This window comes from Danio rerio, chromosome 16 (genome assembly GCF_052040795.2).
Source record: "Danio rerio strain M-AB ecotype USA chromosome 16, GRCz13ab, whole genome shotgun sequence".
Lineage (NCBI taxonomy): Eukaryota > Metazoa > Chordata > Actinopteri > Cypriniformes > Danionidae > Danio > Danio rerio.
The window spans coordinates 22530814-22546300 of record NC_141036.1 but is presented as its reverse complement, the minus strand read 5'-3'; the positions used below and the strand labels follow the sequence as shown (position 1 = coordinate 22546300).

The window sequence follows — 15487 nt, the reverse complement described above, 5'->3', positions numbered from 1 at the left end:
TTCGGTCAATATTTAATGGCTCCAAAAATATTTGAAAGTTTAAGACACATTAGAAATTATTAATGTCTCTGAATTAAATAACAAAATCTCAAGCCATTTTTCAAAACTGTAAACATAGCACCTTAGTAGTCTAATAGATTTTATGGTAATATATGTTTTTAAAAATGGTCCATTAGTTAATGCTACTTAATGTATTTACTCACACAAACTAGGTATGAACAGCAGTTATTAATCACAGTTCAACCTTTACTAATGCGTTATATATTTTATTACATCACACTGTAAGAACTAACAATGGACTGCTTTATTTTCATTAATTAAAGATGAACAAATACTGTAATAAATGTATTGTTGATTCATTTATTTATGTAAGTAATACTCTAACTAACATTAACTGCTGAACTATTTTGTTACCGGTTGTATTTTATACATTTTACTTCATAAAAACTTAATAAATATGAAAAAGTAAATATATTGTTTATTTATTTAGTTTGAGAAAATAAAAAGCTATACGCTATAAATAAAAGCTATAAATAGCTTACACTCTTTCCCTCAGAATTGGTAGATAAAAGACCCTTAGATGCTCTTCTTTAATGTAATAATAGTTTTAAGCAACATAGACTCATTCTGAAAATGTAGCCATATATACGTTTCTGGAGAGCGCAAATTATGTAGCCAGAACAGGAATCGAAACTATTTTTTTGAATTGATCCGATCCCGATACCAAAACTTGACTCATACAGATCTGATTCCAATACTGTGCTGTTTTTTTATTTATCTATTTACTTTTATTATTATTAACATAATAAAGTTTCTGTAGTTACTCGTGAACTGAACATAAATTTAATCATTTTGAACTGGAATTTTATACTTGAATATTTATGTGAAATTCACAAAAAAATAAAAAAATGGCTTCAACACATTTAGAATATAGTAGGTGTACATGAAAACTTTCTAGTGCCTTTTAATATACTACCTTCATGTATTAGTGGGCTTATAAACACAGAATATAGCACATGCGAAAGATCAGATTTGAATTGGTACCAGCTGGCCGATACCCTATACAGCAAAAATATGAACCGATATCTGATCCATGTATCGGGATCGGTGCATCCCTAAGATAGATGTATGGCTGCATTTTATTTCTAAAACAAAATACGTTTACCAGCAGACCACTAACCTCAATATGGTAGAGAGGTCTAGCTGCAGATGCAATCTGAGCTGCATCCAATGCTTTTAAGTGTGCTCACCTAACCTAACTCCTAATCCTACCCTTTACAGTGACGTCAGTAGCTCCATTGAGTGCAGTGTGTCTGACATCACATCTCTGAACAATGCAATCACAGCTTGCATCATAAAGGCTGCATCCAGATACTATTGCTATATGGACGGCTTTACTGCTGTTATCAGTTTGTCCAGTAGCTCACCATGCATGTCGGCGGACTTGAGACTCAGAGAGGAGCTGTCCATGACTTACTGAGTTTAAATCTGTCGAAGAACGATTCTAGAAAGCAGATAGGACGAAAACAGTAGCCAAAAAATAAAATAAACGAGTAAGTAACCGGGTGAGAATGTGGTAAAATCTGAAAACATGGTAAAAATTAGGCAAGGGCTTTTCTTTTTTTGTATTGCTTTTTAAATCTGTCGACTGGGTTTAGCGAAGTGGGTGGGTGGGTCAATCAGTGCCCTTTAAAATACCATTGGTTGGGTTTAGGGAAGGAGGATGATGGGTCAGTCAGTCAGTCAGTCATAAGGTGCGTCCCAAATTGCATACCTATGCACTATTTTACAACATTTTGTTGTATAAATAGTGTAAATAGTGTGTTCACACTGAAAACTCTTAAATAATAGGTGCACTCTAATTACCCAGATGATGCACTTGTTTAACCGGTAAAATTTAGAGTAGAATGACGGATGCTTCACGTAATCAACAGACACTGCTTTGCACATGTAGCAAAGGGAGGGGAGCTTTTGAGATGTTGGATAAGTTTATTCGATTTGCATTGTAAAAGCAAAATTCTCCTATGAGAGTGATTATATCGCCTATGGTAGGTATTATTTGGTACTTTGGTAATTTAATTATTCCACTGATTTGGCAACCGTCAAACATCATCAGGGAAACAGTTTGAATTTTCACTTAGTTAAAAAAAAAAAAAAAACATTAGTTTTCCATTTTCATGCTACATACATATACTATTACAGTATGTTGAGTATGTAAGTGCAGAAGTACATAGTACACAGTGTATAGTGTGCCATTTGGGGTGCAGCTGTTTAGTCAGTCAAACATTAAATCAGCAGCAGCCTCTGGTGGATTTACGCGAACAGCAGGCATGAATGGTGCTCGCAGGAGAAATTTGAGATTTTAAAATGCGTACACAGCGACCTCTGGCAAATGATTAACCATGTGGATGGATGATAACAGCCTTCTGAGCCTGAAGGCAGAAGGCCCCTACTCGCCCATATCTATCAGCTTATAACCACTGGCAACGCCTATTCAATTGAATTAGAATTGGCCTCTTAGAAATTGGAACAAAGAAATGAAATAAGTCCTCTGTAACATCTCAGCACTCTGAATAGGCCTAGGTACATACACTTAGCCTTTACATTGGCCAACACACCAATAAATAATAAATAATATAATAAATAAATAGCAATAAATAAATAAATAAGTCTTTCTTACCGTCTTAACGGTGACGGTAAAGCTGATGATTAAAAGAATAATGCCAACATTAGCCTGTATACTCTGTCTACATTATGGTTTTATGGTTTAATTAATATTTAGTTTTAAATTTAAATTAAATACCAAGATTATTTACTCACCAAGATTAGGCTACGTGTTTTTGTAGAGGAACATTATTGAATCTACTGTGAATGGCTTTAGTGCAGTTCTGCGCTCTGAACACCCTTTCACTGCTGTTGCTACAGGCTGGGATGTATAGTACTGATCTGGCTAATATTGCATGTTTTGGGTAGGATTGTTTGTTCATCTTCCACCAGCCAAGAACATCTATTTCATTTTCCATGACAGCGATTTAAATGTAGCGAGTGACCTTGTCATCTTCCCTGTCAGCTTGCTGTACATTGCTGTTAGCGCTCAACAATATGCACTGTATGAGCGACCGTCTAAATACCTTTGTGGCTAGAATGATTGTTTTTCTGAACTGGCGGCTGGCCTGACCGCAGTCAAAATTCGCTCTTTTTGGCTTCTCAGTCATCAATTGTTTTACCTTTGCATGGATGGATCTTAATGTTGTAACAAATGGATTCTTGCGCTAATCGAAATGCATCACATGACCACCCAAGCCTGACCCGACCCATGTCTAAAATGATAGAAATTAAGCTCGAACCCACCCAAACCCACCCTAACCCGTCGGGTCCCATCGGGTTCGGGCAAAGATCTTCAGCTCTACTAGGCTGTTGATAGGGGTTTCTGACTGGTTGCTTAGGTGTTGCTTGCCAGTTAGGGTGTTCTGAGTGGTTGCTAGGCTGTTGCTAAGGTGTTGCTAAGGTGATTTGACTGGTAGTTAAGGCATTGCTTGGCAGTTGCTAAGGTGTTGCTAGGTGGTTGCTAAGTTGTTGCTAAGGTGTTCTGAGTAGTTGCTAAGGAGTTGCTAGGTGGTTGCTAAGACGTTGCTAGATGGTTTTTTACGTTTTCTGAGTAGTTGCTAGGCAGTTGCTAACATAAATTAGTATGGTTCCAGTATGGATTAGCATGTTTCTAGCATGTTTCTAGTATGATTTAGCATGTTGCTAGTGTAATTAGTATGTTTGTTAGTACGGTTCCAGTATAGATTAGTAACTTGTTAGTATGTCCAATGTAAAGTCAATGTCAGTTTTTTTTATAATAGAAGTCAGTTGCTAGGGTGGCATAAGTGCTTGCTAGGGTGTGGCTAGTAAGTTGAAAGGTCATCAGTGATTGGCAGATTGGTAGTCTGAGTTAAATGAGCCCAATCTTAAGTCTGTGTGACAGTCTGGTGCAAAGCTATGAGGTCAGAAAGTTTGGTCCAATGTTAAGTCAATAAGACTTTACGACTTTTCTGGGACAGTCTTTAGAAAACTGTAAGTCGGACCAGTTGGAAAAGATAAAGCAACTTAATTCAGTATAGTTTGGAGGTTTAGAGTTAGTTTGCTTGTTGTAGTATAAATGGTCTTGGAGGAGATGCTTTCTTAAAATAGTCTAAGAAGAAGAATACGTTTATCAGTATGTTGGTTTCACTTTCATCATAGGAGTATAATTTAATCTCCAACTCGTATATAAAACATGTTTCATGCTTGTTCCCTAATAAAGACCTCCACATATCACAATCTAAAGGTTGACCAGCTAAGCCTCTCTCTTCTCAGGCTTAGCCTCATGTTCTAGAGTGTTTTTGAGGCCGCAGGGGACATTTAGTCTCCGTCAGAGCCCTCGTTCCCAGACACAATACAGAGCCAGGATAAACACTACTGTGGCAGCTGTACACCTGCACAAACCGGCTCATACTGCAAACACTCGTCCACTGCACAATAAACTACATCATCCATCACACACAAACTCCCTACAGCATCCCTTCATCATCACACACAAAAGCAGGGAGAGAAGATGCCTGGGAATATGTGTGCATGGTTCCTGGGGGAGTTAGGATTTTTGTTGATGTGCGAGGCCCTGCGAACAAATGTGTCGATGGATTTACTGCGGTAGCAGGGGAAAACTCTCAGCTCCAGAAAATGTACTGTCATAGAATCAACGGAGCACTCCTGGCTGGAGACCAACACTTGAGGTTACACACCAAAATAAATCTAATGCAGACGTTAATTGGACACCTGTACGAGATACACTAGGCCAGAAATTCAGTCAAGCGAGGCTGTGAGAATGTAAAACATGTTGTTGAAAGAAGAACAGAGAAAAGCGTAAATAGAAATGTGACCTCAGAAAAAAAGAAAAAAAAGAAACGCACTCTATAATTTTATTCGATGCTCCTGCACAAAAATATCTCAGCCATAAGCTGTTATTTTGAGGTCATTGCATGCAATAAACTCTGGACACATGATGCACTGAGCATGATTCTGTTATGTCTTTAAATAGGCATACATAAAGCCACTTATCATCAGTGTGAGACAGTGACTAAAACAGCAGCTCTGCTAATTTAATAAGCTTCTTTTACACACTTAGCTCTCTTGTTTATATACAGTCTGATTAATTCTAGTGAAGGATTGAAACTTTTTTTGCAAGTCGACATCTGGAAATTCAGTGTTTTTATAAATGAGGTTTTGGTTAAATATCTTAAAGGTCAGTGGAAGGCTAGAAATGAACAAACACACACTCAAGATTATTCTCTTATACAGCGTTTGTGATTAAAGTCTTTAAAAAAGCTACAAAATGGAGTTCTTTATTATGGTGGCTTGAGAAGCCAACATACTGTTATACTAGATAAACTTCTTCTTCTTAGACTATTTTAAAAACACATCTCCTCATAGACCAATCATACTACAACCATCAAACTAACTCCAAACCTGCAAACTATACTGAATTAAGTTGGATACTATACTGAATATCTTTTCCAACTGATCTGACTTACAGTTTTCTGAAAACTGTCTTGGAAAATTCAGAAAAGTCTTATTGACTTAACATTGGACCAAACTTTGTGTCCTCATTGCGCCAGACTGTCACACAGACCTATGGTTGGGCTCATTTAACTTAGACTACCAATCTCCCAATCTCTGACGACTTTTCAACTTACTAGCCTCACCCTAGCAACCACTTACGGCACCCTAGCATAGTCCCATAGACTTCCATTATAAAAAAAACTGCCCTTGACTCTACATTGGATATACTAACAACACACCAACTGATACTAATCCATACTAGAAACAAGCAACATGCAAATTCATACTAGAACTATGCTAATTTATGTTAGCAACTGCCTAGCAACTACTCAGAACACCTTAGCAACAGCCTAGCAACACCCTAGCAACTACCTAGCAACACCTTAAACAAACTAAAAACACCTTAACAACCGCTTTAGCAACCACCCAGAACACCCTAGCAGCTGCTTAGCAACATCTTAGCAACCCCCTAGCAACGTCTAAGCAACCACTTAGAACGGCTTAGCAACCACCTAGCAACATTTTAGCAACCATATAAAACACCCTATTAATGCCTTCGCAAGTACTCAGAACACCCTAGCAACTCCATAGCAAAAAAATGCAACCGCCTAGCAACACTTTAACAACCACCTAGCAACACCCTAATAACTACCTAAAATACTTCCGCAACAACCTAGAAACAACCGCCTAGCCACCACTCAGAACATCTTAGCAACCGCCTAGCAACACCTTAACCAGTCAAAACACCCTAGCAATGCCTTAGCGAAAGCCTAGCAACCGAGGTTGGAGCAAAGATCTTCAGCTCTGGGACCTCATGTATCAACGCTGCATACGCACAAAAACTTTGCGTACGCCAGGTTTCACGCTCAGAATGGCTCACGTTTGGATTTATTAACGATAAAATGAACGTGAGAATGTGCGCAGCTCCATGCCAACTTCATGGCTGGCATACGCACATTTTTTTGTGCGTGTCTGTTTTATTTCCATTGGTGACTCCTAGAGGCAGTTGTGTTAAATTGCACTCAACCAAGTGTCTTTGAGCCGTGCAATGGCAGCTGTATGAAACGGGTTCATCTAGTAGGTATATAAAGTTTCCATACCATGCAGTTGACAGCCAAACATTAAAGCGCAATTTGCAGCGATCAACGGTTTTCCCAATGTAATCTGAGCTATCTACTGCACGCACATTGCTATAAAGACACTATCTGAAGATGAATTTGCATGCGTGAATCAGACACATTTCAAAAAACATTTCAACAAATATGATGCACAGACTTATTGATGATTTCTACTTGTCTTCCTTGTGATAAATAGTAGGCAAAATCTGATATGTATTGGGGAAAAAAAGAAGAATGACTTTATCAGAAGCTGGATTCGAACTGAGTTCGTGCTCGAACATGTAAAAACATGTTGACATGCGTTTTACGAGCTGCGCCACCCAGACTTTTAAGTACACTACATCATTTTGCACCTATACATCTCACTATTTCTTTTTTTAATCCACTCAGTGCGATGTTCAGACCCCACTGTGTTAACCGCATTAGCTAAACTCTCCCACTCTATCTTTTCTTTTGTTATCAATTCCGGAGGACAAACTTGCAAATAACACCATTTTTCTCCGGTCTACCTCCGAAAGGAGCACCTCCAATTCACATTCTGTTTGAAGTTTCTCTTTTTGCTTGCTTTTGCCAATGCTTTTTCATTGGGTTTTGCCAAAGTAGAGTCATTAGCATATTCAGGAGGCAGGGAGGGGTTTTGCGCTCGTGCACGTTCATTCGCATGTACAAAGAATATGCGTGGGATTCGGCGTACGCAGTGTTTCATACATCAGAATTTTTTTTTTTTTGCGTACGCACATTTACAGCTTTGTGCGCACGCAATTTTTTTAGTATGATTTCCACGCAAGTCTTCTTACATGAGGCCCCTGGTCTATTGAAAGGAATCTGTCAAATAGAGCCGCCTGTTTGGTACAGGGTAGTGCTTCTTTTAAATGAATGTAGGACCAAGGTGCAGTGGTGAGTTGGCCACCTGTAGCAACCAATATATACACATGATCGTGAGTTTTCCGAGTACTCAGTATGCCAAATTTTTAAAATTCTTAAAATTATAATTGTAGATCACTTTTCTACATCGATGGATAAGTGATCACATGGGCATTGTCCACAAAGAGCATGTGTTTGTGTGCATGAAAAGGTATTATCCTCCCTTCCTGTTAAATTTGATCTAATCTATGCCCAGAAACGCTCCTCCTTTCATTTCTAATCCTAACGAAGCAAGCGATTCGTTTGTGAATCAATCTCTGCTATGAATGATTCGTGTGAACAATTGATATCCCTGGGTCTCAATGTGCAGTCCCACCTTCCTGATTTATTCATTCATTAATTTTCTTGTTGGCTTAGTCCCTTTATTAATCCGGGTCGCCACAACGGAATGAACCGCCAATTTATCCAGCAAGTTTTTACGCAGCGGATTCCAGCCGCAACCCATCTCGGGGAAACATCCACACACATTCACACACACACTCATACACTACAGGCAATTTAGCCTACCCAATTCACCTGTACCGCATGTCTTTGGACTGTGAGGGAAACCGGAGCACCCGGAGGAAACCCACACGAATGCAGGGAGAACATGCAAACTCCACATAAAAACACCAACTTAGCCGAGGCTCGAACCAGTGACCCTCTTGCTGTGAGGCGACAGCACTACAGTACCTACTGCGCCACTGCTTCACCCTCTTTCTGATTTAAATGGTATATAATATTTTTAATATTCAATAATATAGAGTAAAAAGTATGCACATTGAGGTGCAGGCACTGTCATGTCGGGTACAGATATAAGGTAGTCTACTTGAAAAAAAAAAGCTCACTTAGCCGACAATCATGCTGGTAATCATGCAATGCAATGCATGCATGCAATCATCAATGCTGGCATCAGCATCTTGTTGTCATATTTCATTCTCATTCAAGCCTAGAATTTAGTGGAAATATATACTACTGCTCCTTTGCCTTATGGTCAGCGCAGTAAGTGACTGTATTATCATTAATAATGTTACTTGTTTACCACAAAAGCTTGTAACATACAAAATAATAAAAATACAAAATCTTACCTGAAATGTTATGCCTTTATGCTTTGTTCCCCTTCGGATGAGGAACTTCAATGCTATGTGGAAAACCTTCCATTATTGGGGTTTTCATCAGAAACCAATCACTTGAAAGTGTATAAATCAGGCCAATGAAATGCCAAATAAATTGGCGGCGTCAGCATGCACAGCTGGCGTCAATGACAATCAGTCTAGTATATAAGATGCGGCTAGTGCAATGCTCGACATCCTTTTCACTTTCAGAGCCTTTCACGAGCTTCTGAGAGAGTCTTTAAGGGTTCTCCAACCTGTGTCTACAGAAAGAGATTGAGAAACAACTTCTCCCAGTCCAGAGCACGTATACGCAGTGGCAGACAGTGGAGCTGGGTTTTTCTCCCTTGCCTGGCGTTCTTTGGATCCGGTCCGCCAAGAGCGGTTTGTATATAGGGAAAAAACTTTCCTAAAAGAGAAACATGGTTTGCAGCTCATCAAGACGTCGCCTTGACTGTGCATTCTGGATGCTGTGGTTTCCTATCCCCGGATGATGGGCATGAGCACAGCGTTTCATATCTGGAGGTCCAGCATGTTAATGCAGTTCTCGCGGACAGTGCATGCTGTCTCTTTGATGTCATGTCTGTTGCGCAGTTAAGTTCGTGGCTCGCTCTTGCAAAAGAGCGACCCACCACAGTTGTCCCCTGTACTGCGGTTAACACTCGGGGAGTACAATCCGCCAATTACAGTGGGAGTAAATCCGCCGCCTTCGGGCAGCAGACCTCTCGCTCCTTCACGTGCTCCATTCAAGCTTCAGGTGAAGAGAAGCGCTCCCTTTTCGGATGGTCGCTCTCTCACTTGATGACACCGAGGATCAAATGTCCATCGCTGCATTGGAGGATGGGCTGTCATTGTCTGATGAGGATGCAAACCCGCTCGCTCCCTCCCTCCAGGGTGGAGAGCACGGCGTTGGCATCTAAAAAGCAGACATGATGGCCATGCTTTCCCGAGCTGCTTCGAGCGCCGAGCTAGTGATGGTTTTATGTGGAGGATTCAAAGCCTTCCGTCCCCTTCTTCCCGGAAGTGCACAGTAAGCTCACGCAGTTTTGAGGGCACTTTTTTTCTGCCCGATCTGCATGCGCTTCTATCCTTACCATCCTTGGAGGGTAGGCTGTCAATGTCTGATGAGGATTTGAGGTCACTCCTCCCTCCAGGTTGATGAGCGCTGTGACAAATCTAGAAGCAGACTTTATGGCCGTGCTTTCCCCGGCTGACTTGAGGGGTGTGAAAACCCTTCTTCTTGGATGCGCACAGTAGGCTTACGTAGTGTGCTGCGTGCTCCTCCACCCTCACCTTACATGCTACGGCCACCTACCAGCGCTACCAAGAGCAGGCGTTGGCCCAGCTGCATGAGGATGGTTCCGACCCAGTACTGGGCATAAGCTCCACACCCTGGTAAGGACGATGGCCACATTAGTGGCCAAGAACACCACCTCAGGCTAAATATGGTGGTGTGCGTGATGTTGACAAAATTCGCTTTCTTAACTCACCCATATATCCCAGGCTGGCCTGTTCGATGACACCATCAGTGAACTCGGCCAGGAGTTCACGCCAATGGAGCAGTTAGAGGCGATAGGTTGGAATCTATCGGTGAGATCGTAAGGCCGCCCCTTCCAACCGAACCATCCACATCCACTGTTTTTTATAGAGGGAGCTCGCGTGTAGCTTTTTGCTCCGCCACCCCGCCTATGCCTCCGGCCAAGCAGCTGCGCTGAGCATCTCGCAGGCAACCAGCACCACCCTGCTCCAGGGTGCCGTTAAATTTGGTAAACGGACTGCGCAGCATCCCTGAGACGGGCCATCTGGAGAGGAGGGAATTTGCTCTTTCCCCCGCTGGAGAGTGGGGCTCTTCAACAGTGTAAAAAAAAACACCATTAAATCAAAGAGCTTTTTCCCCTTCCGTGGATGTGACAGCCCGAACACTGCCAGTTTGGGACGCTATGCTTTCCAGCTCACAGGATCGATGCATTTGGCTAATGGCTCACAGAGCACGAGAGAACGGTCTCCTTTCTCTCCCTCTCGCAGCCCCTCCGTCGGAGCCCCTCTCGCTCTGCCATAGGACCCCAGCGCTCCCTGGACGAGCCCACCCACTCCACGCTGCCTCACTGCTGGCATGTCAGCGAACGTACGGGTGGGTTCACTTGCAAGGGCTCTGCCTGCCTGGTTAGCGCGGGCCAGCCCGTCGCAATGGCTCATCCGTACGGTCAGACTCGGCTATGCGATACAGTTCCCGAAACGGCTTCCCAAGTTCACAGTCGTGTATTTTACCAGGCTCAGTCCTGCATCCGCCCCTGTCTTGCGAGTAGAGATTGCTGTCCTCCTGGCGAAGGATGCAATCGAGCCAGCCCCTCCAGCCAAGATGGAGAGCGGGTTTTACAGCTCGTACTTCATCATACCTAAAAAGAGCCATGAGTTACGGCCAATCCTAGATCTGCGCATTTTGAACCACTGCCGTCACAGGGTGCGCTTTAAAATGCTTATGCAGAAGCACATCAACTGATGCATTCATCCTCAGGATTGATTTGCAGCAATAGATCTGAAGGACGCGTATCTGCATGTCTCCATACTTCCACACCACCGGCAGTATCTGCGGACTGCGTTCGAAGATCGAACATGACAGTACAAGGTCCTCCCCTTCAGCCTGGAGGCATTTTCGGTCAGTGACTCGTGCCTAGAATTCAGGCCGGCCTACTCTCACATTCTCCTCACGGCCTAACCTTGGGCTATGTGCTCAAGGTTGTTACCACACCGTTTAAGGATCAGGTAGTGAACCTGCAAGCGCTGCCCACGGAGGAGGCAGACCCAGCCCTTTCATTATTGTGACCTGTTTGGTTTGCGAACCTATGTGGACCGTACTCAGAGCTTTGGATCCTCTGACCAGCTCTCTGTCTGTTACTGTTGTCAGCAGAATGGAAGTGCCGTATCTAAACAAAAGTTGGCCCACTGGATAATGGATGCCATCTCCCTCGCCCTTCAAAGCCAGGGTGAGCCATGTCCCCCAGGGGTGAGAGCGCTCTCCACACGGAGCATTGCATCCTCTTGGGCGTTAGTATGTAGCGCCTCTCTGACAGACATTTGCAGAGCTGCGGGCTGGGCAACACCTAATACATTTGCTAGGTTTTACAGTCTGCGAGTGGAGCCGGTTTCCTCAAGGGTATTAGGTAACCAATGGTGATTGAGGAAACAATTCAGTTGGGGTGTTGAAACACACTTGCTGCGCTATTCTCCCTAACACGGAGGTACTTGCGCTTTTTCAGCTTTGTTAGTTCAGTTCCCCGTTCGGTGAACCCTACAGAGTTTCTCAGAGGCCCCAAGCATCTGACTCAGTGGAGGAGTCAGACATTGGCCCGTTACGTTGTTGGCATGCCTGCTTGTCAGCCCGCGTTCTGGGTATAGGTGCCTGCTATGTGTGATCCCCTGCGGGCGATCCTATAAGCTAACTCAACCACGGTTTAGTTTCCCCTGTGTTAAGCCAGGCTCGTGTCATCCCTCCTCGCTAACCATCCTCTTATGTTTCCGGTGCTGGGCCACAGGCTGTCACTAGGTCTCCCCTCCTTGGGTAGCAGGTGAACTCCGCAGTGTCCTCCCTGGACTGAACACTTTCCCAACGTACTGTTGTATTAAAAACCCTTTTACAGGGTTATTTTCGACTCCCCGAACAATAAAGCTAAACCTAAACAGGTAATTAAGGTGAGAAAGGGCCAGGAGACACGTTGGAAGAATGCATCTCGCGGCGTTGTAAGTGCGCTCGCTCTACTGCGTGGCGCACCCTTCGCCAGGGACACGGTAAGGTGCTGTCGTTGTGGCGTTTTCCATAGATTTCCCCATAATGGAAGGTTTTCCACATAGCATTGGAGTTCCCCATCCGATGGGGAATGCTACGGTTACTAAATAAATCTCGTTCACTGGAGGGGTTGTGGGGGGGGGGGGGGGGGGGCGGGGGTGGTATGCTATATACCTTTGCCACAACGATTGTCCGTTAGCTGTTGAGCGTGAAAGTCTCCTCAGCTCAAAATAATGTCAAGCATTGCACTAGCCGCGTCTTATATATTTCACTGATTGTCATTGACGCCAGCTGTGCATGCTGACGCCGCCAATTCATTTGGCATTTCTTTGGCCTGATTTTATACTCTTTCAGATGATTGATTTCTGACGAAAACCCCATAGTGGAAGGTTTTCCACATAGCATTTCCGTTCCCCCCTCAGGGAATGAGGGTTACTTTAGTAACCGTAGCGTTTTCTTTGTTTGCACGTTACGACCAGGGGAGGATTTAACCAATTAGCAAAATAAGCAGCTGCTTAGGGCCTCAGGAAATTTGGGGACCCCCATTAAATACCTAGAAGTATTTATTATACACATAACATCAATTATTTTATTTTGTATGGTGAGGGTTTGACAAATAAAATTTTAACATAATTATAGCATCTACACAAATTTGTCATACACCCCCAATCATGGAGCAGTCCAGCAAGTGAAGTCAAGCAGTCGATTTATTAATTTGTTTTTTCAGTTGTGAATTTATTTCAAGAAACAAATCATTTAAATTGTAGAGATTTCATTAAGATAAAACAGGGAAAGGGAGATTCAGTGATTTAACAAAAACAAAAAAGCTAAATAAATATATCACAAAATTAATAAAACTACAAAAGGGGCATTTTAGGACTGTTGAGCCACATGGCTGAAACTGCTTAGGGCTTCCAAACGACTAAATTCGCCCCTGCCGGTACGCAGCACAACTGTCCAGCATCTTCAGATTGGCTTTGGTCTTGACTAAATGCACTTGAATGAGTTTTGCCCTGGGAGCACTGCACAAATATTGCAGCGGTATTGAAGCAGTCAGCAACGAAATCCAAATTTTTTATCCAAAAATATGTTTTCCAGATTCATGGAAACAAATTACGTTACTTTTTAGGTTCGTCATAAAATGTACATTTTAAATGTATTTTTCAACATTTGATCAATATATATATTTTTTATTTACACTATACAAGTTTATTAATATATATATATATATATATATATATATATATATATATATATATATATATATATATATATATATATATATATATATATTTAGAGCAGCCAAGATGGTGCCCCCCTCCAGAGTTGGTGCCCTATGCAACCTGCGTACATTGCGTATAGGGAGCGGCAGTACTGGGCGCAAATTCAGGGCCCAAATGCAATATCTAATGTATATATCTTTGAACTAAAATTCAGATTTATTTAAGAGAATCAGCTTTTCCTCTCTCTCTAATGCGGTGTTGGAAAATTCATTCACATGCAAATCAGTTCATACTGTAACGAACAAATGTAATTCTCATATTCAAGTCCACATGCTTCATGAAAGGGTGTGAATGATTTTATATGTGCAAATTTAATTCTTTCAGCCTTTAACTATTTAACTATTCAAAAGCCTTCATTGTTTTTTTTAAATAACAATGAAAATATGTCTTTCATTGTAGTTAACTACTCAACCTGTAGCTAATGTTCACATGTTCGGTTCATTAAAAAGTGTCATTAGAAGAGTGCTATTCATGCTGGATCTGGGGATATAACATTCAAACAGAAAAACGAACATTAAAAGTTAATCAAATTTGTAAGGGAGATGAGAAAGTTTTTTTTTTTTTCAAAAAAAAAAAAAAAAACATCACACTTTTCTGTCCCCAGATCAGCATAGTCACACATTTACTCAAGTGTTTGGATGATAATTAATCATAGATCAGCAGTTCTGACAGAATGTGTGATGAAAGTCAAGAAATTAGTTGTGACTGAAAAAAAAAAAATCAAATCACAGGGACAGCTTGGTGGGAAGGCTGACTAAAACAGGTGAGACATGGCTAAAAAATACCCCAGAGTATAGTGTATTTTAATAGCGCTAATACATGCATAGCCAGAAGATCTGTGGATCAGCTGACTCATATTCTTCGGAACATTTTCTGTAAAATTTGTAGCATTATACAGCAGCGAGCAGCTTTAGCCTGATGAAGCCCAGCAGGTGTATGATTCTCCAGTCAGATGGCTTGAGGGGGCAGTGTCATTGCCATACTGCCAACTAAAGTCCTCGTGAACCCAAGATCATTCTCACCACAGATTTGTGTAAGCTGAAAATCTAAGAACAACATCTTGAAATAAGACACTTATTTCTTTGGATAAATAATTGCAAATTTAATACAGTTTTTAACAGTTATGTGTTAGAAACAAGGCATTCTGTCACTGCATTTTCCATCTCTAAGAAAAAAATATTATTTTTCAAAGACTTGAAAAGAATTTTGGGTCCCACTTTATATTTAGTGGCCTTAACTAATATGTACTTACAAAGAAAATAATATTTTAATACAGTTGTGTAAATACATGTATTTACGGTGTACTTATGCTTGATTAAATGCATGTATGTAATTACATCTGTAGTTAACTTTTGTAATTACATTTGTAAATACACTGTTGACCATCCCTTACACCTTAACCCACCCTTAAACCTACCCATATCACCAAACCTGTCCATAACCCAACCTCTATCCCCACTCAAAAGCACAACAAGGGTTCTCAAATACATTAAACACACAGTAAATACATTGTATTTTTTTTGTTGTTGTTGTAAGTACATAGTAGTTAAGGACACTTAATATAAAGTGGGACCGAATTTTGAATATCAGCACAAATTATATCAACTAATTTCTAAATAATGTTTATGTGTGTATTAAGGGAGATTTTCTCTTAAAAGATATTAACCCTAAGACCTATTTTGGTCATCTCTGCCTCCTGAATCA

General features: G+C 41.4%; 1 protein-coding gene across 11 annotated transcripts in view; it reads left to right on the top strand.

The window, feature by feature from the left end:
• hdac9b (histone deacetylase 9b) overlaps nucleotides 1–15487 on the top strand; it is a 180104-nt gene that overhangs the window by 11881 nt on the left and 152736 nt on the right. For 2 of the 11 annotated variants that reach the window (XM_087285421.1, XM_087285425.1), the window contains exon 1: nucleotides 14491–14546. The exons of 8 other annotated variants lie outside the window; for them this stretch is intronic. The gene's annotated coding sequence lies outside the window, so the exon portion shown is untranslated. Of the gene's footprint in view, nucleotides 1–14480; nucleotides 14547–15487 lie in introns of those variants that run through there. One more of the 11 variants, XM_087285412.1, reaches the window with a different exon arrangement.